The sequence below is a fragment of the Dendrobates tinctorius genome, unplaced genomic scaffold (assembly GCF_039654945.1).
Source record: "Dendrobates tinctorius isolate UK_male_01 unplaced genomic scaffold, ASM3965494v1 ptg000011l, whole genome shotgun sequence".
NCBI classification, from domain to species: Eukaryota; Metazoa; Chordata; class Amphibia; order Anura; family Dendrobatidae; genus Dendrobates; species Dendrobates tinctorius.
Window position 1 is genome coordinate 69,360,447 of NW_027361679.1, and position 26,145 is coordinate 69,386,591.

The window sequence follows — 26,145 nt, forward strand, 5'->3', positions numbered from 1 at the left end:
AATCCCTGCACTGGCTCCCCATTACCCAAAGACTCCAGTTCAAAACCCTAACCATGACACACAAAACCATCCACAACCTGAGTCCTCCGTACATCTGTGACCTAGTCTCCCGGTACTTACCTGCACGAAACCTCCGATCCTCACAATCCTCACAAGATCTCCTTCTGTACTCCCCTCTTATCTCCTCTTCCCACAATCGCATACAAGATTTCTCCCACGCATCCCCTCTACTCTGGAACTCTCTACCACAACATATCAGACTCTCGCCTACCATGGAAACCTTCAAAAAGAACTTGAAGACCTACCTCTTCCGACAAGCCTGCAACTTGCATTAACCACCCATCCACCAAACCGCTGCACGACCAGCTCTACCCTCGCCTACAGTATCCTCACCCATCCCGTTGTAGATTGTGAGTCCTCGCGGGCAGGGTCCTCTCTCTTCCTGTACCAGTTGTGACTTGTATTGTTTAAGATTACTGTACTTGTATGTATTATGTATACCCCTCCTCACATGTAAAGCGCCATGGAATAAATGGGGCTATAATAATAAATAATAATAATACTTGGTCCAGGGTGCTTCGAAGAGTGTCATTGTAGTGATGTACAGCCAAATAAGGACAGGAAAAAGAGATTGGGGATAGTGCTGAGTGTAGGGAGTCTGAATGTGTATGAGGGTTAATGGCTTGTAGATTTCTGCATATGTGGTAGGTAGGAGTGTGCTGGGGTGGGTGAAGATTTGTGAGCGTGAAGGAGAGAATGTCATCAGAGAGGGGAAGAGGTAAATTATCTAGGCAGGAGATTGAACAGAGTCGGGCAAAGACCAGATCAAGGGTGTTACCGTCTTTGTGTGTTTCTGAGGTTGAAAGCTGTGAGAGGCTAAGAGAAGGGGTTAGAGATAGAAGCTTGGATGCAGATGGGGAAGTGGGACTGTTAATGGGGATGTTGAAGTCTCCCAGGATAAAGGTTGGTAGTTCTGTGGACATGGAGTGGTTCCCACTGCATCAGCCAAGAGGGAACAGAGTGAATTCAACATGCTGACAAAGTGGTAACACACAAAATACAATGCCTGTTACCATGAAGGAACGTGTCTTGGGGAAGGTAAGTGACATCACGGAGGAGGCCCAGGAACTTCAGAACACTAAGTCTTCCATCACCCTTGTCAGCACAGATATTGTCCCCCCAGAACACCATTTACCAGGCCAAGTGACCATCCCCATGTCTGGGGATCAGCGCTCTGGGATGGGAAATTTACCAACCGATGTATGAGAGGAGTTTGAGTAGTTTCATCGGTAAGGGCGGATCTGTACCATCGAACTGAAGAATTGTGGGGGTGGGAACAGTTCGCCTTAATCAGATTCCAGGATCTGCAGAATGTGGAGGACGCCGTGGTTGGATGCAATGGATACGCGTCCGGTTCTCAACGGTTACATGTGCAGTTTCCCAGGTCAAATTAGGGATCAGTGGATGGATATGGAGGTCCCCGAGAGAAGAACGTACCCCTATCCTGGTGAACTAAATACAGAGTCCTCGTCTCAGGGGAGTTGGCAGGATCCTAAAGATCATATGAGAAGCTGTAGATGTATGCTGTGATGATGTACACAAGGATGGAATTGGAATAGTGGAGTTTATTCACCAGGAAGACATGAAATATACTTTGAGTTAACTGTACGATACAAAGTTTTGTTCTCATGAAGGTGAAACCTCTTACATCCGTGTCTGTGGTGAAAGAAATGCTGATGGACTATCCTCGACAAGTGGAGGATCATCAGAAGCCTCTCATCTGACTAATTAAGAAGGGGGAGGAATGTGATGATGCAGCGTTTATTATTAATTATGCCCCACGTATTGTTCAATAGGTCACTGGACATGAGCCATTGTTTCATAGGAGCCTGTATTTTGGCCCTTGTGTAATTCCTTTATTCATTAGGTCCAGAGATCCAGAGACATGAGTCATTGTTCATATGATCCTGTATGTTGACTCTTGCTGTATGTTAATTTGTGGAATACCTGATTATGTAATGCATCATCTCCTTGCAGTTTACTAGTCTACAGACCTTGAAGGACAAAAATGCATGTTAATTGAACAATGAAGAATTACCTCCTAAGAAAATAATAATCTTGGCACTCAATATGTGAAAAAAAATCAGTTCCTTTTTATTCTTAGTGCATCCAGACACAAATATTTGAACGTTTTCGGTCCCAACATAGGACCTTCATCAGAAAAACAGATTATCCACAGGAGGACACAATTGCAGGCTGGATGAAATGTGAGAAAAATGGGGATGTCAGTAAGGCATCAGTGGACTGTGAAGTCCAGTTAATGGAAAGCCCCGGTACGTAGCACAGATTGGCTGCCTGGTGAGGAGCGGCCACTCTGTGCTATGGACCGGGGCTTTTTTTAGCGCCTTTCGCCACAAGTTTTTTTACCCTATTACGGCAGCACTTTTTTCTCTCTACACTACCTTGCTCCTGGAGGTCCTATGTATACAGTCCCATGGTGTACAGCCGCTCTTTCCATTAACTGAACTTCACAGTCCACTGATGCCTTACTGACGTCCCCATTTTTCTCACATATCCTCCAGCCTGCAATTGTGCCCTCCTGTGGATAATCTGTTTTTCCTATTTGGATATTATCATAAGAAATCTCTTTATAAGAACAAGAATATTGTGATGAAGGTCCTATGTTGGGACTGAAAATGTTCAAATATTTGTGTCTGGATGCACTAAGAATGAAAAGGAACTGATTTTTTTCACATATTGAATGCCAAGATTATTTTCTTGTTTGGATGGGTTGGATGCCCGACTTGAGCACCAACATTCATATTGATCTTGAGTGCCGTGTTACCTATATCCGAAGAATTACCCCCCCCCACCTTTCCTTAATCCCGTCGGAGAATGACCTGAATGAGAGCTGTGAAGTATAAAAAAGTGGGCATTCTCTATCTACAGAGAGACTCTACAGGATCGGCCCGAGGGACCATGGCTCCATCTGGTGGAATGCAGATCTGCTCCACTGCCCATCACTCAACTCACAAACATGTTTTGAGAACCTCAGTTGGGACTGTACTATCTGTTGTTGACGGCTGGAGCTGGATACATGTGCCACAGTCGTAGTATCCGTTGTCTGAAGGAGCAGAGGCTCTGACTGCAGACTATAATGGCAGCAGATACAAAAGCTGTGAGACAACCAAAATGTTGGGAGATGGTGGGCATCGTCTGGTTTGGGGGCAGGAGAACTACCAGTGCTGGTTTAGGATCTTGTGCCTCTAACTGCTTTGGGCATATTCCTTTGAAATCACTGTGTTTTATATGCCTTAACACTTTATCACAATAACATGAACCTCTTTTTTTGCTTCTATTTTGCCTTTATTTCATGTTGAATCTGCATGTGGAGTACACATTGTATTCATTCTTGTACAAAATTATTTATTTATGAGTATATCTTGAGGTTCTAGGTCATATTGGGTGTCACTGTGCCACAAAATAACTTTTCTGGCACAATTAATTCAGATTACTGATGTGTGGAATAGTCTTATTTTATCTGCTTGCAGCTAGCACTTTGAAGGCGGTCACTGATTGGGCCTTACACAGACTGTCCAGTGGTTATTTTTGAGCCATTTGTTTGTTTTTTTAAATGTTTCTATTTGTACGTTGCAAATACTGTTGCATGATAAAGATTATATTTCATTTATTAATGTGGGTGATCTTGACCAATCAATACACACTTCTTTTCTTGTCCTATCCTAAACAGTGAAATTATAAGCTATTGTTGTTCCTGCCCCACATGCCAGGTAACCTTCCTGGTGGCCAACTTCTGCAGTCCTCGATGAATGTGAATTTTTAATTTAAAAAAAACATATGATATTCAGTATGTAAAACAGGGAGCAGGTCATTGAGGGATCAGTGACCTGTCATAAGCCATACCCATGAATACCTAAGCAGAGCACCACATGAAGACCCCCACAGACAACCCCGAAGCACGAGCATAGAATTAACTGAAAACTACAAATAAAGATTAAACAACAACCACAAGATGGATTTAATCAACAAGTTATCATTTTAAACAGTATAACGGTGCCAACCTGACACTGTCTGTAGGTTACTCAGCACAATGCTGTTGACAGGTTCCCTTTAATGTGCACACGCTGTGGATAGCTGTGCGGATCCGCAGCGGATTTGGCCCTGCGGATCCGCTGCAGATCCGCAAGACATTACAGTAGAATGTTATCCTATGGAAAAAAAAACACTGTGTACATGCTGCAGAAAACTCAGCGTGGAAACGCAGCTGTTTATTTTCCACAGCATGTCAATTTTTTGTCCGGATTCCGCAGCGTTTTTACACCTATTTCATTATAGGAATCTGCAGGTGTAAAAACCCATGCCAAATCCGCACAAAATCCGCAGGAAATCCGCAGGAAAAACTACTGATTCTGCCAAAATTAGTCGATTCCGAGTGGAAAAATCCGCACAGCAATCCGCAACGTGTGCACATACCCTAATTCCTCGCAGGAAGCTTCTGAGGACTACTGTCATGACACTGCAAAGGATCTGCTCTTTTCCTGACAAGCAGGCCAGAAAGCTATTTCTATTGGCTGCTCTGCAGTATAGAGACCCTTCTCTTTGACCTAACAGACACCTATACAACTGCTAGGAGATCGGTTTAAAGCATGTGCTCTAATAGGAAGTATCGTACATCTGAGAACTCAATTAAAAAGAAACACAAATTGATGGAATCACCTCTAGAAGCACAATTAAAACAACCCAACCCCCCTCAATCTGTGGCATCAAGAAATTGAGTAAGCTGAAGGGCATTTAATTTTCATTAGAGACAATGCTATAAATCCTAGAGCAATCTTTTATACCCTTAGATCTTTATGTATTCCTTGGCTCTTGACCGTCACATTCTGTAGTTAAAATAGAACTTCATGAGCTATTAAAAAAGACATTGGCAGACCTTCAAATGCTCAGCTGAACTGTGACCTTTTGCCTAAATTGAGATGAGTGGCGGCAGCAATCAGCGCACTTCTGAACAGACAGTATAAATAGGATTGCAGAATACTACAACCTGCTTGTACTTCAAGACTTCTGCTAGGTTATCTGAAGTTCAGCATCAAAAATGCACAAAGAAGTGCTGTACTTGTGTGCCATAATTGGCAAGAAAGGGAGCCTTCCAATGAAACAAAGTCTTGGCTCTTTCCCAGGTGGTGGCTTCACGTCAGAGAATCTCAATAGCACTGGCAGAGTGGCACTAGTTTTTCTTGTCACTAAAGAAACTGGTATGCCGTGCTTTAAATGTGGAAGAAAACACTTGGTCCTAAAAAGTCTTAAAGGGATTGTTTGAAACTAAAATATATTTTAATCCTAAATGCCTAGCTATTTCATATAATAATTTAATCTCTTTTCTAATATACTTTAATGGAAAAGTCTGTACCCATTCACTCTTTACTCTATATAACTGATTTATTTTTTTAATTTCTACTTCTTTGATAATGCTATGTTTGAAAATCCCAGCGAATGCTGTGATAGTCAAACAAGTCATCATCAGGGGACAGAGGCTGCTGTCACTGCTGCAGCCTCTGCCTCCTCCCTGAAACGAGGAGTCATCAGCTGGCGGACTCTGATCAGAAGTAATGAATCGGCAAGAGTGTACTGTCAGTTTGTGTTGTAAGAAGAAAATATGGCATGAAGGAAAAGCAAAGGCCAGCACCTCTCACAAGTGACATCTTCTTGCAACGTGCACTAACAGTGCGCTCTCTTGAAAGCTTGCTAACTCTGATAAGAGCTGGTGAGCGAGAGCACAGTCACTGTGCACATTGTACAGTGACAAGAATCTACTGAGCATACATATGAATTTACAAATGACACATGCTCAGTAGAGCAGGGACTAGCGCAATCCCTGAAACGGATGTCACTGATGGTGCTTCGTTTCATGGAGAGGGCAGAGGCTGTAACAGTGCCCCCTGATGATTACTTGTTTAACTATCCCAGCATGCACTGAGATTCTCAAACGAATCATTGTCAAAAAGGAAGTAGTAAAAATAAATAAATATAGTAGAGTAGTGAGGGATTGATAAGGGCTTTTTAATTTAAGTACCGTATATACTCGAATATAAGCCGAGATTTTCAGCCCATTTTTTTGGGCTGAAAGTCCCCCTCTTGGCTTATATTCGAGTCATATACGCCAGGGGGTCGGAGGTGTCAGGTCATACTTACCCCTCCTGGTGCGGTCTCTGCAGCCCCCCTGCTTGTCCCACGGTCTCCCTTCCTTCCTTCAGTGGTCACATGGCACCGCTCATTAAACTCACGAATATGTGCATATTCATGAGTTTAATGAGCGGTACCACATGACCGCTGAAGGCAGGAAGGGAGACAGTGGGAGAACAGAGCTGCAGAGACCGCACCAGGACGGGTTAAGTATAGGCTATATTCACCTGTCCCCCACTCCATCGCTGCTTGCTGCTGTCTGCTGTGTCCTCTGTCAATGACATTCAAACAGCAGAGGGCGCGGTGACGTGTTTAGTGCGCGCCGTGCCGTCTGCTGCCTGAACGTCACTGACAGATGACGTGGCAGATAGCGGTGAGCAGTAGCGATGGATGCAGGACAGGTGAATGTCTCAGGTGCCGGGTCCTGAGCCAGCGGCAACACCGGCACCTGACACCCAGCGACGGAGAGGTGAGTATTTATTTTTAATTGCAGCAGCAGCGGCAGCATATGGGGGCATAATGTATGGAGCATCTTAAGGGGGCAGCATATGGGGGCATAATCTATGGAGCAGCATATGGGGGCATAATCCAAGGAGCAGCATATGGGGGCATAATCTATGGAGCAGCATATGGGGGCATAATCTATGGAGCAGCATATGGGGCCATAATCTATGGAGCAGCATATGGGGTATAATGTATGGAGCATCTTATGGGGGCAGCATATGGGGGCATAATAAATGAAGCAGCATATGGGGGCATAATCCATGGAGCAGCATATGGGGGCATAATCTATGGATCATCTTATGGGGGCATAATCTAAGGAGCATTTTATGGGGCCATGACCTTAATGGAGCAGCATATGGGGTATATTATTCTAGGGAGCATCTTATGGGACCATTATTAAACTTTGTGCAGCATTATATGGGGTGTATTTTGTATGGAGCATCTTATGGGGCTCATCATGAACTATGGAGCATTATATGGGGCTCCTGATTCAATATGGCTATTCAAAAACATTTATCCTACTGATGTCTCAATTAATTTTACTTTTATTGGTATCTATTTTTATTTTTGAAATTTACCAGTAGCTGCTGCATTTTCCACCCTAGGCTTATACTCGAGTCAATAAGTTTTCCCAGTTTTTTGTGGCAAAATTAGGAGGGTCGACTTATACTCGGGTCGGCTTATACTCGAGTATATAAGGTATATTGTAAAGCAGATTAAATTAAATAGATAGGCATTTGGGACTGAAATAAATTTTAATTTTAGACCATCCCTTTAATGAGGTAGTACAATGATAAATTACCAAATGCAGCAGGCATATTAATATCTTCCAATACATGTTCTGCATCTCTGAATTTGTACAGTTGTTAATTATAGTAGAAAGAACAGACAGAGTATAAGTGGATGAGAAATAGGAAAGCCTTCGATGTAGTTACTGGAAAGCTGAATACAATGCCTTGTTAAATGTTCACTATGAATATTGACAATCTGTAATTACCGTACGATTTGAAGTTCTTTTCTGAGATAGCTGCTATCAAACACAAGCCACTGTCTGCCAAAAAAGAAAAAAAACGCTTGGCATCCTCCATTTATTTTAATCAGTCGAATTCTAATTTCATTCCTCGTCTACTGAAATATGTTACAGCTCCAGCACAGAAATAGAAGCTTAAAGGATGAATGATGTTAACACAAATATAGATGACTGGTGGAAAAACGTTTTGTCATAGGTTTCTAGTGTGGCATTCACTTACCCAGAGCCTCACATTCTTATTTAGCGCACTTTGCACTGTACTTACAAGTTATCTGTAGCATTTTATTGTCACATCCGCCATGTCAGTTTTGCCTCATGACCCTGGAGCGGTGTGCACGCTCATGTCTGTTATCCTGCATGTTCCCTAGAGCAGTGTGCACACTCACCTCATGACTGTTGGGCTGCAAGATGCCTGCGTTTTTGCTCTGCCTTCTGTGATCATCTCTGCATGTCTGGAACCCCTGATCATGTGACCTTTCCTAGGCTCCAGCTCTGTCTGGTTCTGCAATCATCTCTGCATGTCTGGAACCATGATCATGTGACCTTTCCTAGGTTCCAGTACTGTCTGGTTCTGTAATCATCTCTGCATGTCTGGAATCCCTGGTCATGTGACTGCTCTCTGTGATCCTGGAGCATCTGAACTGGAAGTTCTCCCCTGGTCCTGACCCGGAAGTACTGGTGTTATGGAGCTATATCAGACCGCCCCTCCTTATGGTCAGAGCCTGATTATTGTGTTGCTTCCCTGCATGGCTGTTTGGTCTGCTGGGTCACTCCCTCTATTCTGTGCCCTTGCACTCTGTCCTGTCGTGCGTCTCTCCACACGCTCTGTGCTTGTACTCCATCTCTTGTCCCGTGCCTTGTCTTATGTTGTCTCTCGTGCCATGTTTGTCTTTGCCTTGCTTTGCCTTATAGTACTTCCGCTGTTCTCTGCCTTAGCCTGTTTTGCTATGTCTCGCCTTAGCTATTCTTTGACTTGTAGTCCTTCCTCTGTTCTCTGCCTTGCCTGTTTCGCCATGTCTGGTCTTTGCTATTCTGAGCCTTGTAGTACTTCTAATGTTCTTGTCTCAGCCTGGTTTTCCGTACTCTGTCCTCGCTCTGACCTTGCTCTGTTTCTGCCTATGTTCCGCTCCGTGTTCCGTACCCTGTTTTGCCTTGTTTCTCGCCTAGCCTTACCTTGTCTTGCCTTGTTCCTTGCCTTGTCCTTGCCTTGAACCCCGGCGTGGGTTCCCCTTGCCCGCCTCCTGTGCCGTAGTAGTGCCTCGTGTTTGAGTACAGCCGTGTGCACTGGCCAGTGAGGCATGCCTTCTGCGTGACTCCTAGCAAGCAGCCCTTCCTTGAACCCTGGTGTGGCTCCTAGCATGCACCCTGCCTTGAACCCTGGCATGGCTCCTTGCACGCACCCTGCCTTGAACCCTGGCATTGCTCCTAGCATGAAGGTTACCTTGCCGGCCTCCTGTGCCTTAGCCGTGCCTCGTGCTGGCGTTACAGCCGTGTGCACTGGCCAGTGAGGTGTGCCTCCCGCATGGCTCCTAGCACACGTCCTGCCCTGAACCCTGGTGTGTCTACACACGCACTCTGCCTTGTACCTTGTGCCTTGGCGTGTCTATACACACGCACTCTTGTCTTGTTTCTTGAACCCTGACCCTGGCGTGTCTCTCTGCATGCGCAGGACTCTGTCTTGTGCCTTGGCGTGTCTCTATACACGCACTCTGCCTTGTACCTTGGCATGTCTCTATACACGCACCCTGTCTTGTTTGTCAAACCTTGAACCCTGTCTTGTTTGTTAAACTTTGAACCCTGTCTTGTCTGTTGAATTATGAACCCTGGCGTGTCCCCTACACACGCACCTTGCCTTGCACCTTGCTTTGTACCCTGGCGTGTCCCCTACACACGCACCTAGCCTTGCACCTTACCCTGGACCCTGGTGTGGCCCTAGCACACATCCTGCCTTGGACCTCGCTGTGTTCCCTAACACGCACCATGTCTGGAGATCTGTCGTGCCTCCTTGCCTGAACCCTGGTTTGCCTGCCGGATGCCTGGGACCTGCCGATCGCTGCCAGAGATTGTAAGCCTGATGACTGTGGCCTGATGTCCGGAGCTGATGTCTGCAGCCTGGTGCCCTGATCATGTCGATCGTTGCCAGCTGTCCGGAGTCCGATGCCAATGTGCCTTTACCTGTACCCAGGCGTGCCTCCTGGCACATACCATGCTATGGACCTTGGCGTGCCCACGCACGCACTTTGCACGTTTTGCTTGTTCTCGCGTTTTTACACTGAAAGTGATTCTGAAGTTATCCTAATGAAGATACCTTGCACCTACGTCTTGTCTTGCTTCTTGCTCGTCCTTGTAGTCAGACACTTGCACTTAGTGTCCCCCTGAGCCGGCTGTCTGGTCCCAGAAGTCATGGTGGCTCACCCCCTTGGTCTTTCCCCTGACACTCCCTGTATAGGGGGTGGATTCTCACAAGGTAAGCTTGCCCTCGGTGGGTGGGTGCCATGACCCAGAGGGTCCACTCAAAAAATGGGCTCAGCAGAAGCTGAGTCCGTCAAATTTATACAGAGAACAAGCAATTTTGCTTCTGCAAACTTTTATTGGGATAACAATTTTCCTTTACGAGTACGTTGAGAATTTTCACAGACATAAAAGAGCTTTTCTATCACAGGTTGTGGAAAATATGCATTAATCTGAATAATGGGTACTGCCAGGTAATAATTATGTGGGTATTTGTCCATTTTGGATTTATTTCAGAATTTCCTTGATTGAAATATCCAGTCATCAGAATGAGGTTACTTCTGCAGCCGGGGACTCCAGATTTACTACTGCTACACATTAAACAGAGTTGAGATGTTCATCTCTGTTCCATGTTTCCATCCAGCCATCGCTGGAGCTAATTAAAGCTAATTGGTGGGGGTGTCTAGTGTCGGACCGCCAACCAATCTGATATTGATGACGGTAGGTCATGAAAATGTTATTCCTAGAAAACACATCTAACACTACTTTATCCAAAGCTTTGCATTGTGCTTGGTGATGTAGGAAACTAATGGAAACCAAAGCAATGAAGACCCTGTTTTTGTTCTGAAGCAGGTTTTGAACCCTACGGTTATTGAATCTGTAGAACTTTGGCAATTTCTATGCACTCAACGACTCAGCTGTCATTTTTCTTTAAATTTTTCAATAATATCATTCACAGCGAATTGTGGAATATTTAGGAGGGAAGGATATTTCACCAACTGACTTTCAACAAAGGTGGCATCCTATTACCGTACCAGGCTCGATTTCAGTGATCTCTTCATAGAATGTCATTACTTCATCCAGATTGCAGGACTTGGGGCTGGATTTTATACAACTGTGGCAGTATGACTGAATTAAAAGCTGAATTTAGGAATTCTGAGGTGTGTCCTATTACTTTTGTCTTTATATTGCCCCAGACTGTACACGGGATGTCACGCTGCTGATGTGCACTACTGATCTATTAATACAGAGAACTTTGCGATCTCAGTTCTTGGGATTTTTGGTGGTCTGAACTGCTGGATCCATAGTAATCTGGAGGGGTACGGTAATACATTTATGTTGGTGGAAAAATATGACAATATTTATTTTCTCACTTTTGTTTTCCCTCTACATCTTCCAAGAGCCATAATTTGTATTTTCTTTTTGTTGGTATAGCCATATGATGGCATGAATTGTGTATATGAATGACAAATAAATTCTGTGTTTGAGAAAGAATACACTATCCGCACTTGTAAAAATTGCCCACTTATTACGTATATGACTTAGATGTGACTGTAATGAATTACTCTGCCTCTTACATTAATTCAATTCCTATTCCAATTTAGACTAATTGTTATTCCTCTGTAGTAACTCACTCAGGAAAATAGATTATACACAAAAATCCTGCATCTGACCCTGTTGGCTCCTGACTTTGCAGTCTCTAGTGGTGCCTGTGAGTACAGAGATAACCCTAACCATAGACTAGGAAATGGCAACTCAGATCTAATTTGCTTTACGTTCCTCCTAAAGATCGGAAAGGCAGAGCAGAGAGTGAATTACCTATAAGAGGAGAAGTGTGCTAAACAAAGGAAAGATACCAAAGTGAGTAAAGTAATAACGAAATACCAAACAAAGAATAAGGGGTCACATTGCGTTATGGCAGTCCGTTAGACGGACTGCGTTATAACGCGGTGTAACACAGTCCGTTAACGCTGTCATTAACCCTCATTATCGGGTGCATCACGATGCATGCCGTAAAGTGGCATGCACTTGCGATGTGCCGTCATTCAGTGATGGAGCCTCGGACGCGGGCTATATATATACTGTTCTGCAGGAGATGCGTTTCCACAAAGGGAAGTATATATGTGGCGCCATGAACACAAGGGCTCACGCTGAGCGAGCGTTCAAACGTGGGTGTCAGCTCTATATGAAAGCTGATACTCTGCAGCAAGAGCCTTGATCGGTGTTAGCACCAATCGTGGGTGTTTAACCCCTGTCATGCTGATGTCAATAATGGAGGGAGGGAGCTGACTCCGTGGTCCCATTAGCACAAATAAAACCAATTCTTCACCTGCAGTTGATTTGTTAATTCTACCTCCAAAGGATAGCAGTAAGGCTCAGCTAACATTTAAACTGCGCTCTGTGCTGAGTGCTTACACCGGGGATTACGTGTAAATCTCTGAAATACATGATTCAGATGAAACTCCCAACAGAAGATTCCCTATATTGAGGCAGATGGAGGAACTGTCGACGCCTTCTGGCTGCCTATGGTTCGGCGGTGTCCGTCTTTTTAGGCGTGCACAAAAAGGGAAGTCCTCCACAGTTTTGTGCACCTCTGAAAAGCAGAACAATGCTGAAAAGAGGCGAGAGAGTCCAGAGTAACTCTACTGCCGCATTATAGTGAATGGATCACTCAGGGGTTTCATCTGAATCACATAACTCTGAGATTTAGATGTAAACCCTGATGAAAGTGCTCAGTGTAGAGCGCTGGATAAATGAGATCCCAAATGTTATGTAAAATGTTCCCAACAAAAGCTTCAACTCAATCCAGAAAAAAAGCAAGTCTCCATTCAGCTCTATCATCAGTTAACGGAAATATAGGGGGCTTCCACGTTACTGGTAGTATAAAGGTTCTGGAAAAGTCCTGTAGCTCCTTGCCCCCAAAAGAAATTCAGCAAATTCCCCCCCTCCCTTCTGAGCCCCAGTGTGCCTAAACTGCATTTAGCGTCTACATGTTTGGCATTTCTGTAGCTATGTGCTTGTGACATTGACAACGTAGTGATGACTGCAAAATGATGGGCACTACAATGGCGATTTGTAATTTTCACTCAGCAACATCCACTGCTTCTTGTTTCTGGAAAATACCCATGGAGTCAAAATTGTCAATATACCTGTAGATAAATTCCCAGAGGGGTATAATTTCCAAAATGGGGTAACTAGAGGGAGATTCTGCTCTTCTAGCACTCAGGCTATGTGCACACGTTGTGGAATTCCCACGGAGATTTAAGCGGGAATTCCGGAATTCCATTCCGCAGGAAAATCGCATTTTAATTTACGCCTATTTTCCGCGGAAAAACTAGCGTTTTGCAAGCGTAATTAGCTTGCAGAATGCTAGCGTTTTCCAAGCGATCTGTAGCATCGCTTGGAAAACTGATTGACAGGTTGGTCACACTCGTCAAACATAGTGTTTGACTAGCGTGACCAACTTTTTACTATTGAGGCCGCCTATGCAGCATCTGTAGTAAAAAGATCTAATGTTAAAAATAACAAAAAAAAAATAAAAAATCGTGTTTTTCTCACTTTCCGAAGTCCCACGCAGCGTTCCCGATCATCGCGATGCTCCCGGCAGGTCCCGTTCCCAGTGATGCATTGCAAAATGACCTTCGATGATGTCACGGTCTCGCGAGAGCGCTACGGTATTGCGAGACCGCGACGTCATCAAAGGTCATTTCGCAAAGCATCACTGGGAATGGGACCTGTCGGGAGCATTGCAGAGGCCTGCTGACGCTGCGATGGACATCGGAAGGTGAGAATATGAATATTTTTTTATTTTAATTCTATTTTTTACAGGGCTATTGTTAGGCGTCAGATTCCTGCGTTGGCTCTGCAGGAATCCAGACCCTCACATTCTGCAGTCTCCTGCTGTTTATCTACTGCAGAGGAGATTGCCTTGCAGCAAATCTCTCCAGAGGCTAAGTCCTTCTGTCCATCTTCTGAGCATGCTCATGAGACGATCTCCCATTGGAGATCAGCAGTCATGTGCTCAGGTCCTGCTTCAGATCTCATTGGTCCAGCTCGTAGATCTGGAGGCTTCCGGAAGGTCCTGGCTGCTATAAAGGGCGCGCATGGCTGTTCTGCCATGTGCTAATATAGTCATACTTGCTGCTGTGTGAATGAGGATGGATGCATGATTCTGGTAAATGACTCATTTGAAACCCCTACCCTCTGATATTACGTTTGTGGTTAGGGATTGAGTTTAGTACCAGCGCGCCTCTGCTTCATCATCCACAGTTGCTAGCATCCGACATTGCGCTTGCGTACTAGCATTGTCGTGTAGCGGCAGTGTCCCACGCCGCGTTGCAGTAGCAGCACGCCTTGGCGTCGCACACACGGGAGGTTCTGCCACCACTTAGCAGCGGTTATATCACCTACTGCACGGTGGACCCCCAGCGGCGAACGCACTTTATTAGTTTTTTTATTTAGTGCGTTCTGCTGTTACTAACAGCTATGGTACCGAGGGCCTGGAGGAGAATCTCCTCTCCTCCACCCCCTGGGTACCATCCGCAAATGTTCTGCTTACTTTTCGCATGGTGTGCACAGCCACATGTGGAAAGTAAGCAGAACAATGCATTCCTATGTGTGCAGAATTGCTGCGATTCTGCCAAATTAATGAGCATGCTGCGTATTTTTCCGCGATGCGATACCGCCGTGGAAAAATCCGCAGCATTAGCAGAGCTTTGCGGAATCCCATAGGATTGCATGGGATGCTTTTTTTTTCTTTTTCGTGGCAAAATCTCGTGTCTAAAAACGCCGAGAAAACGCAAAAAAAAAAACTGCTACGTGTGAACGCAGCCTTAAGGGCTCGGTATATGGAGTCTCCAAACTCTTTTAGCAAAATCTGAGCTCTAGGAGGAAAATAGCACTCTGTCCCTCCCGAGTCTCGCAGTATGGCTGAGCAGTACTGTATAGCCACATATGGGGTAATTCACATTCAGCAGAAATTGCGGGACAACTTTTGGTGTCATTTTTACCTATTTCACAGTGCAAAAATATAAAATCTGGGGCTAAAGCAACATTTTGGTGGTAAAGTAATTACTTTTTCTTCACTGCTCAATGATATGAAATTCTGTGACACATCTGTGGTGTTGATATGATCACTGCACCAGTAGATGAATGGGTTACTTATACTGCTGTTCTGGCATCTCGGAGGCCCCTCCAATGTGACATGGCACCCTCAAACCAGTCCAGCAAAATCTTAACTCCAATATGGCGCTTCTTCCTTCTAAGCTTTGCACTGTGCCTCAAATGTCATTTTCAACCACATATGGGGCATTGGTGTATTCAGGAGAAATTGCACAACACATTTGGGGGTTCTTTTTCCCCTGTTAACCTTGTGAAAATAAAAAAAATGGGGGCTAAAAACATTTTTGTGGGAAAAAAAGTGATTTTTATTTTCATGGCTCAACATTACAAACTTTGTGAAACACCTGGGGTGTCTAGGTGCTCACCACGCAGCCACCTAAATACTTGAGCGGTCTAGTTTCCAAAATGGGGTCATTTGTGTGAGGATTCCACTGTTTAGGCACATTAGGGGCTCTCCAAGCTCGACATGAAACCCGCAGAACATTCCATCAAAATCTGCGGCCCAAAAGTCACTCCATCCTTTCTAAGCCCTGCCATGCACCCAAACAGTAGTTTCCCCCCACATGTGGGGTACTCAGGAGAAATTGCACCTCAAATTTTGGGCCCTTTTCCCAGTTAACCTTGTGAAAATACAAAAACTGGGGCTGAAAAACATTTTTTGTGGGGAAAATTGGGGGTTTTTTTTACTTTCACCACTCAACGTTATAAGCTTCTATGAAGCACCTGGCTTCATATAAACTGACGTGATAACTGCTTCTAATTTATCCAAATTAATAAAAGCTTTTCGACTGCTTGAGTGTATGGGAACACTGCTTCAACAACATCTGTCTTTTTAATCTATTCTCTATTAATGGTATTGAAGACAGTTAATCTAGACAAGATCAGTAATGCATGACAACACACAAACCATCCACCAATGCAAATTTTAGGCAAAAAATTTTTGCTGATGGCAATGAAAAAGTGCCTTTAGTGCATACAACTAAGATCAACAATACCCTCATCAATGCTCTGGTCCATAAGATTAAAGTGACAGTGCACAAGGGTTTTATCAAATTCGGACCACATATAAGCACATAATGATGTCCACAAAGCAAATAAATAACCTAACAAGTAAAGTACATATTTCATTGCCATCAGCAAAGTTTTTTGTGCACTGTCACTCTACTATGTATTTACTATGATATTTGTAATCCTATGTTGCTGGCACTTTAATTCTTATAGCATTTGCACTTTATTTAAAATTATACTAGGCACGAAATCCCTTTTTGGTCCATAAAAGGTTTCCTTTATACATCTGGAAGCTGGTTATAACTATTGTAAAAAGCAGCATGTCACTACTTTTGCGCGGTTTTGCTGCAGTTTTCCACCTGCTCCATTCTACAAATCTGCAGGGGAAAACCGCACAAAAACTGCAGTAAATCCGCAGGTAAAGTGCAGGTCATTTTACCTGCGGATTTAGCAAAAACTGCAGGGAAAATTCCTCAGCAGTTTCAACACCGTGTGCACATAGCCTTAGGGATTTTTTTTGCCATTAAGTGGAAATTTATGTGTATCTAAAGATCAGTAATGCGAATCCTGCTCGTTTACCTATTGTGTCTTTTTTTTTTTTTCCTCAATGACAGTGCAAAGTAAAAATTTTTTTCTGCTCAGCGCCATCACTGCTCCTTTTCTTAGGACCCATGATCTTAAGACCGTAAGGGGATATGTATAGAACAAGAGCTACTACGTGACTAACACGTGATTGGTGGGAAAGAGTAGTGAGTGGTGAGACAATGCTTGCGTACTGAGTACACAAAAAAGACAAGTATCAGGGCAAAATTTTCTCGTAAAAGTACCAAATTTGGGCTTCAAAGCAATCAAGTATCAAAGTATTATTGTACTCCTTAAAGGGAATCTGTCACCCCATTTTTGGCCCATTAGGGGCTTATCTACAGCATTCTGTAATGCTGTAGATAAGCCCCTAATGTAACCTGAAAAAGAAGAAAAACTTATAGGCTGAAAATGGGGTAACAGATTCCCTGTAAGGCCTCTTTCACATATCAGTATTTTTGATCGGTATTTCATCAGTAGTTGTATGCCAAAACCAGGAATGTCTCCAAAATAAGGAATAGGAGTCAGTCTTTCAATTATATTTTTTTCTCGGTAAGTTCCATTCCTGGCTTTGGCATACAAACACTGATGCAAAATACAGACCACATACTGACATGTGAATGAACCTTAACATAGTGTTAAATAAGCAGACACACCCTATCAGACACTGTCTGCATCCATTGATCATGTTTTTGAAATAACACCTAACACTAAACAAAATCCAAGCACAATAATTCAAATGTACAGTGCCTACAAGTAGTATTCAACCCCCTGCAGATTTAGCAGGTTTGATAAGATGCAAATAAGTTACAGTCTGCAAACTTCAAACAAAAGCAGGATTTATTAACAGATGCATAAATCTTACAAACCAACAAGTTATGTTGCTCAGTTAAATTTTAATAAATTTTCAACATAAAAGTGTGGGTCAATTATTATTCAACCCCTAGGTTTAATATTTTGTGGAATAACCCTTGTTTGCAATTACAGCTAATAATCGTCTTTTATAAGACCTGATCAGGCCGGCACAGGTCTCTGGAGTTATCTTGGCCCACTCCTCCATGCAGATCTTCTCCAAGTTATCTAGGTTCTTTGGGTGTCTCATGTGGACTTTAATCTTGAGCTCCTTCCACAAGTTTTCAATTGGGTTAAGGTCAGGAGACTGACTAGGCCACTGCAACACCTTGATTTTTTCCCTCTGGAACCAGGCCTTGGTTTTCTTGGCTGTGTGCTTTGGGTCGTTGTCTTGTTGGAAGATGAAATGACGACCCATCTTAAGATCCATGATGGAGGTGCGGAGGTTCTTGGCCAAAATCTCCAGGTAGGCCGTGCTATCCATCTTCCCATGGATGCGGACAAGATGGCCAGGCCCCTTGGCTGAGAAACAGCCCCACAGCATGATGCTGCCACCACCATGCTTGACTGTAGGGATGGTATTCTTGGGGCCGTATGCAGTGCCATCCAGTCTCCAAACGTCACGTGTGTGGTTGGCACCAAAGATCTCGATCTTGGGCTCATCAGACCAGAGAACCTTGAACCAGTCTGTCTCAGAGTCCTCCAAGTGATCATGAGCAAACTGTAGACGAGCCTTGACATGACGCTTTGAAAGTAAAGGTACCTTACGGGCTCGTCTGGAACGGAGACCATTGCGGTGGAGTGCGTTACTTATGGTATTGACTGAAACCAATGTCCCCACTGCCATGAGATCTTCCCGGAGCTCCTTCCTTGTTGTCCTTGGGTTAGCCTTGACTCTTCGGACAAGCCTGGCCTCGGCACGGGTGGAAACTTTCAAAGGCTGTCCAGGCAGTGGAAGGCTTACAGTAGTTCCATAAGCCTTCCACTTCCGGATGATGCTCCCAACAGTGGAGACAGGTAGGCCCAACTCCTTGGAAAGGGTTTTGTACCCCTTGCCAGCCTTGTGACCCTCCACGATCTTGTCTCTGATGGCCTTGGAATGCTCCTTTGTCTTTCCCATGTTGACCATGTATGAGTGCTGTTCACAAGTTTGGGGAGGGTCTTAATTAGTCAGAAAAGGCTGGAAAAAGAGATAATTAATCCAAACATGTGAAGCTCATTCTTCTTTGTGCCTGAAATACTTCTTAATACTTTAGGGGAACCAAACAGAATTCTTGTGGTTTGAGGCGTTGAATAATAAATGACCCTCTGAATAAACTTTTCACAATTTAAAAAAAAAATATTAAAAGAAATAACATTCTTTTTTGCTGCAGTGCATTTCACACTTCCAGGCTGATCTACAGTCCAAATGTCACAATGCCAAGTTAATTCCGAATGTGTAAACCTGCTAAATCTGCAGGGGGTTGAATACTACTTGTAGGCACTGTATGATTAAAATGTAATTCAACTTAATTTCTTGGTTGAAATACAATTTATTAAATTTTTTATTTTATTTTAACCCCTTACTGCCATAGGACGGGATAGTACGTCCGATCGCAGGCTTTGATGCGGGCTCCAGCGGTGAGCCCGCATCAAAGCCGGGACATGTCAGCTGTTTTGAAGAGCTGACATGTGCCCCCAATAGGTGCGGGTGGAATTGCGATCCACCAGCACCTATTAACTAGTTAAATGCCCGTCAAACTCTGACAGTGGCATTTAACGCGCGCTTCCGGCCATCTGGCCGGAAATAAACGTACCGCTGACCCCCGTCACGTGATCGGTGAATGGCGCAATTTTTTTTTTTTTTTTTAGCAAACTGGAATTTTTTTTCACCACTTAGACAAAAGAGAACCTAGACATGTTTGGTGTCTATGAACTCGTAATGACCTGGAGAATCATAATGGCAGGTCAGTTTTAGCATTTAGTGAACCCAGCAAAAATGCCAAACAAAAACAAGTGTGGGATTGCACTTTTTTTTCCAATTTCATCTCACTTGGAATTTTTTCACCGTTTTCGAGCACACGACATGCTAAAACCAATGATGACGTTCAAAAGTACAACTCGTTTTGCAAAAAATAAGCCCTCTCATGGCCATATTGATGGAAAAATATAAAAAGTTATGGCTCTGGGAAGATGGGAGCGAAAAATGAAAACGCAAAACTGATAAAAACTCCGGTCATGAAGGGGTTAAATACCTATTTTTCTTTATGGCCAGATCTTTGACACAGTTTTTACATGGTTAGTGTGTCTAAGCCTGGTTTAGGTTCTTAGAGTTGAGGTTAATATCGGTTATGTGTGATCTGTGCTTATTCGTGTTAAGATTCATTACCAAAAATATCTGTCAGTGCTGTTTTTTGGGTAGGTCTCTCAGAGCTGTACCTGGGGAGAAGCTCAGAGCTGTTCCCTATGTAAGGCTATCAGAGCTGTTCAATGGGTAGGAGCTCAGAGCTGAGCCTGTGTATGGATGTCAGCACTGTGCCTGGGTAGAGTTCTCAGAGCTGTTCAATGGGTAGGTATCTTAGAGCTGTTCCCTGGGTAGGCACAGTTGTGGCCAAAAGTATTGACACCTCTGCAATTCTGACAGATAATACTCAGTTTCTTCCTGAAAATGATTGCAAGCACAAATTCTTTGGTATTATTAGCTTCATTTGTCTTAAATGAAAAAACACAAAATAGAATGAAGCAAAAAGCAAAACACTGATCATTTCACACAAAACTCCAAAAATGGGCCAGACAAAAGTATTGGCACCCTCAGCCTAATACTTGGTTGCACAACCTTTAGCCAAAAAAAATGCGACCAACCGCTTCCAGTAACCATCAATGAGTTTCTTACAATGCCCTGCTGGAATTTTAGACCATTCTTCTTTGGCAAACAGCTCCAGGTCCCTGATATTTGAAGGGTGCGTTCTCCAAACTGCCAATTTTAGATCTCTCCACAGGTGTTCTATGGGATTCAGGTCTGGACTCATTGCTGGCCACCTTAGAAGTCTCCAGTGCTTTCCCTCAAACCATTTTCTAGTGCTTTTTGAAGTGTGTTTTGGGTCATTGTCCTGCTGGAAGACCCATGACCTCTGAGGGAGACCCAGCTTTCTCACACTGGGCCCTACATTATGCTGCAAAATTTGTTGGTAGTCTTCAGACTTCATAATGCCATGCACACAAGCAGTCCAGTGCCAGAGGCAGCAAAGCAACCCCAAAACATCATGGAACCTCTGCCATGTTTGACTGTAGGGACCGTGTTCTTTTCTTTGAATGCCTCTTTTTCTTCTCCTGTAAACTCTATGTTGATGCCTTTGCCCAAAAAGCTCTACTTTTGTCTCATCTGACCAGAGAACATTCTTCCAAAAAGTTTTAGGCTTTTTCAGGTAAGTTTTGGCAAACTCCAGCCTGGCTTTTTTATGTCTCGGGGTAAGAAGTGGGGTCTTCCTGGGTCTCCTACCATACAGTCCCTTTTCATTCAGACGCCGACGGATAGTACGGGTTGACACTGTTGTACCCTCGGACTGCAGGGCAGCTTGAACTTGTTTGGATGTTAGTCGAGGTTCTTTATCCAACATCCGCACAATCTTGCGTTGAAATCTCTTGTCAATTTTTCTTTTCCGTCCACATCTAGGGAGGTTAGCCACAGTGACATGGGTTTTAATCTTCTTGATGACACTGCACACGGTAGACACAGGAACATTCAGGTCTTTGGAGATGGACTTGAGATTGCTCATGCTTCCTCACAATTTGGTTTCTCAAGTCCTCAGACAGTTCTTTGGTCTTCTTTCTTTTCTCCATGCTCAATGTGGTACACACAAGGACACAGGACAGAGGCTGAGTCAACTTTAATCCGTGTCAACTGGCTGCAAGTGTGATTTAGTTATTGCCAACACCTGTTAGGTGCCACAGGTAAGTTACAGGTGCTGTTAATTACACAAATTAGAGAAGCATCACATGATTTTTCGAACAGTGCCAATACTTTTGTCCACCCTCTTTTTTATGTTTGGTGTGGAATTATATCCAATTTGGCTTTAGGACAATTCTTTTTGTGTTTTTTCATTTAAGACAAATTAAATGAAGATAATAATACCAAAGAATTTGTGTTTGCAATCATTTTCAGGAAGAAGCTGAGTATTATCTGACAGAATTGCAGGGGTGTCAATACTTTTGGCCACAACTGTATCTCAGAGCTGTTCCCTGGTTAGGTATCTCAGAGCTGTACCTTGGTAGATCTCTCAAAGCTGTTTACTGGGTAGGGTAAACTCTCAGAGCGGTGCCTGTGAATGGCTTTTGGAGATGTGCCTGGGTAGGGCTGTCAGAGTTGTTCATGGGTAAGGCGGTGCTTTAGTATGGGTGTCAGAACTCTGCCTGGGTAGTTCTCTCAGAGCTGTGCCCTGGGTAAGGGTCTAAGAGCTGTGCCATGTGGGTGGGGAGGAGCCTCTCTGAGTGGATCCATGGATTTGGCTCCCAGATTTGTCGTGGATAGGGCTTTCAGAGCTGTGCCAATCGTAAGGTTCTCAGACCAGTACCCTGGAGAGGATGTAGCCAGTGCTTAGCAGACAGTGAAGTGGCAGCACAAGAAGCGGGTGCCATCTTGGATTCTTATCTCAGGCACGCACCTCCAATCCATTCAATAACACAGACCATGGACACAGTGTTGTATGGGAAAAATGGAGAGCTGATCCTTCTGCACCCAGCTATCGCGGCATCAAATTTGTCCCACGAACCTTGAGTTTGACACATCTTATAGACTGTCGACTCCTAACTAATGTGCTTATCCCAATATTGATGATGATGCTAACAGTTGTGTGATGATAATGAACTGCTTTTTCCGCTAATTGATAACAGTGCTATTGTTGCTTGGGTTTCATTCCTACTGCATTCACGGTGTATTAAAAATGACTTGGACTTATTCTGTAGGTCAGTACGTTCACAGCAAGATACATTTTATTTTAGTGCTTTTAAAAAAAATTGGGTTGTGTTGCCATATGCTGAGACTTATAGCTTTAGTTTTCAATCAAGAATTCTTGATTTTGGGGTTTATACAACTTTTTTATTACTTTATATTCAATTATTAGGTGAGAGAAAAGCAGCAATCCTGGTATTTCATTTTTTTTTAATTTGTGTCCATCATGCTGTATGTGATATTTTCACCCTTTACTCCTGGGCATTTTTTACTAATTTTCTTCCGAAAGCTATAACTTTTTTACTTTTGTTTTTTGTGCTGCTCCATCCATGACTGTGAAGAGACAGATGATGGACAGCTAGCCGCATGTGGAGAGAATTCAGCTCCAGAGGCTCTGCCACATAATCAAGTCAACGCTTTACATATAGCTATGCCCATATGCGAAAGGGGTTAAAATTTTCAATAATGGGGAAATCAATGTATTAAAATGTAACTATTTCCTACAGATACGCAAAGATGGCAGACACAAAAGCATTCAGTGAGGTTCCGTTTGACAGAGCTGGCCCTGCATGGTGGCTTTTGCCTAAACCACATATGTCAAACCCTGGCCCGTGGGCCAAATCTGGTCCGCAAGGTGAGTATAGGGTCCCATGAGTATATTTGGCCCATGACGCTGCTCGGGTCCATCGCCTGGCATAGCACTTTTACCCGGCATTGCACTTTCAACTAGATCGGCATCCTAGATGTCGATACAGTTGAAAGCAATGATGGCGAAGGAGCCTCCATCATACCTGCTGTGTCTGATGTCTCAGCACAGCCGGAGCGATGAGTGCATTACAACGTACCCACTGTACTTAGATGTGCAGAGTAGCTGAAGACACCATGAAAAGACCATAGCAGCAGAGGAATGGGCAGAGGGGAGTATTTATTTATTTTTTTCTAAAGTGGGGCCTATTATATTAGATGTAAATGGTGAGTCCCCATTATACTATATGGAGCACTATGTGGGGTCATCATACTATATGGAGCACTACGTGGATCCATTATACTGTATGGTACACTATGTGGAGTCATTACACGGTATGGAGGACTATGTGCGGCTCATTATACTGTATGAAGCACTATGTGGGGCCCATTATACTGTATGAAGTATGATGTGGTGCCATTATACTGTATGAAGCACTATGTGGGGCCCATTATACTGTATGAAGTATGATGTGGTGCCATTATACTGTATGAAGCACTATGTGGGGCCCATTATACTGTATGGAGCACTATGTGGGGCCCATTATACTGTATGAAGCACTATGTGGGGCCCATTATACTGTATGGAGCATCATGTGGTGCCATTATACTGTATGAAGCACTATGTGGGGCCCATTATACTGTATGGAGCACTACATGGATCCATTATACTGTATAGTACACTAGGTGGAGCCATTAAACGGTATGGAGTATGCTGTGGGCTGCATTATACTGTATGCAGCAGTATGTGGGGCTCATTATACTGTAGCACACATGACACAGGAAGTCTCCAGGCAGCGCTAGAGCCATACTATTCCGGTTTCAGGCCGTGTGCGCCCCTATAGCTGGCTGACTGGCAGACACCAGTTCGCGCCTCTCCGTCCGCTCAATGAATGCAGACTAGTTGTCTCTCTGCAGACTGTGGCGGGCACTAGGACCGTGCGTGCATGACGCCTTTCACAGAGCGGTGCAGCGCGCTGACGTCATCCACGCCAGGCGGACCAATGGCAGGGTCAGCCCCTCTCCAGTGTCTGAGTGCCCTGCAATCGGCAGCTTCTTCACGGGAGGCTAGTGCTGCGCTCCGTCCCATTGATTAGTCCAGGTGAGTGGCCGGCGCCGCAGCCGTGAATGGAGAAGAGATGCGAGGTTCCCGGTGTGCGGGGCAGGGTGGCTGACGGCGGCAGCTGGGCTTACACAAGAGCTCCGTCCACTCTGCACCGCTCCCTCCCTTTGTATTGTGGCGATACGGGGAAGACGTGCAGTGCCTAGCATGTGAGGGACGAGGACTGGCACAGGGAATGGAGGGGACCAAGGTCTGTGAGGAGGGAGCACAAGGAGTAACAAGTCCTGCCTGAGACTGCTGTGTGCCCAGTGTAGTGCCACACGCCTGCCGGAGAGAGTGCCCAGTATAATGCCACACGCCTGCCGGAGAGAGTGCCCAGTGTAATGTCACATGCCTGCCGGAGAGAGTGCCCAGTATAATGCCACACGCCTGCCGGAGAGAGTGCCCAGTATAATGTCACACGCCTGCCGGAGAGAGTGCCCAGTATAATGTCACACGCCTGCCGGAGAGAGTGCCCAGTATAATGCCACACGCCTGCCGGAGAGAGTGCCCAGTGTAATGTCACACGCCTGCCGGAGAGAGTGCCCAGTATAATGTCACACGCCTGCCGGAGAGAGTGCCCAGTATAGTGCCACACGCCTGCCGGAGAGAGTGCCCAGTATAATGTCACATGCCTGCCGGAGAGAGTGCCCAGTATAATGTCACATGCCTGCCGGAGAGAGAGTGCCCAGTATAATGTCACATGCCTGCCGGAGAGAGAGTGCCCAGTATAATGTCACATGCCTGCCGGAGAGAGTGCCCAGTATAATGTCACATGCCTGCCGGAGAGAGTGCCCAGTATAATGTCACACGCCTGCCGGAGAGAGTGCCCAGTATAATGCCACACGCCTGCCGGAGAGAGTGCCCAGTGTAATGTCACACGCCTGCCGGAGAGAGTGCCCAGTATAATGTCACATGCCTGCCGGAGAGAGTGCCCAGTATAATGTCACACGCCTGCCGGAGAGAGTGCCCAGTATAATGCCACACGCCTGCCGGAGAGAGTGCCCAGTATAATGCCACACGCCTGCCGGAGAGAGTGCCCAGTGTAATGTCACACGCCTGCCGGAGAGAGTGCCCAGTGTAATGTCACACGCCTGCCGGAGAGAGTGCCCAGTGTAATGTCACACGCCTGCCGGAGAGAGTGCCCAGTGTAATGTCACACGCCTGCCGGAGAGAGTGCCCAGTATAGTGCCACACGCCTGCCGGAGAGAGTGCCCAGTATAATGTCACATGCCTGCCGGAGAGAGTGCCCAGTGTAATGTCACATGCCTGCCGGAGAGAGAGTGCCCAGTATAATGTCACATGCCTGCCGGAGAGAGTGCCCAGTGTAATGTCACACGCCTGCTGGAGAGAGTGCCCTGTGTAGTGTCACACTCCTGCCGGAGAGAGTGCCCAGTGTAATGTCACACGCCTGCCGGAGAGAGTGCCCAGTATAATGTCACACGCCTGCCGGAGAGGGTGCCCAGTGTAGTGCCACACGCCTGCCGGAGAGAGTGCCCAGTGTAATGTCACACACCTGCCGGAGAGAGTGCCCAGTATAATGCCACACGCCTGCCGGAGAGAGTGCCCAGTATAATGTCACATGCCTGCCGGAGAGAGTGCCCAGTATAGTGCCACACGCCTGCCGGAGAGAGTGCCCAGTATAATGTCACACGCCTGCCGGAGAGAGTGCCCAGTATAATGTCACACGCCTGCCGGAGAGAGTGCCCAGTATAATGTCACACGCCTGCCGGAGAGAGTGCCCAGTATAATGCCACACGCCTGCCGGAGAGAGTGCCCAGTATAATGCCACACGCCTGCCGGAGAGAGTGCCCAGTATAGTGCCACACGCCTGCCGGA

The 26,145-nt window shown here is 45.1% G+C and overlaps 1 protein-coding gene across 3 annotated transcripts in view; it reads left to right on the top strand.

Moving 5' to 3' along the window:
- SLC20A2 (solute carrier family 20 member 2) overlaps positions 1-26,145 on the top strand; it is a 113,771-nt gene that overhangs the window by 29,680 nt on the left and 57,946 nt on the right. Inside the window, exon 1 of one of the 3 annotated variants that reach the window (XM_073543147.1) lies at positions 24,077-24,306. The exons of 1 other annotated variant lie outside the window; for it this stretch is intronic. The gene's annotated coding sequence lies outside the window, so the exon portion shown is untranslated. Of the gene's footprint in view, positions 1-24,076; positions 24,307-26,145 lie in introns of those variants that run through there. One more of the 3 variants, XM_073543124.1, reaches the window with a different exon arrangement.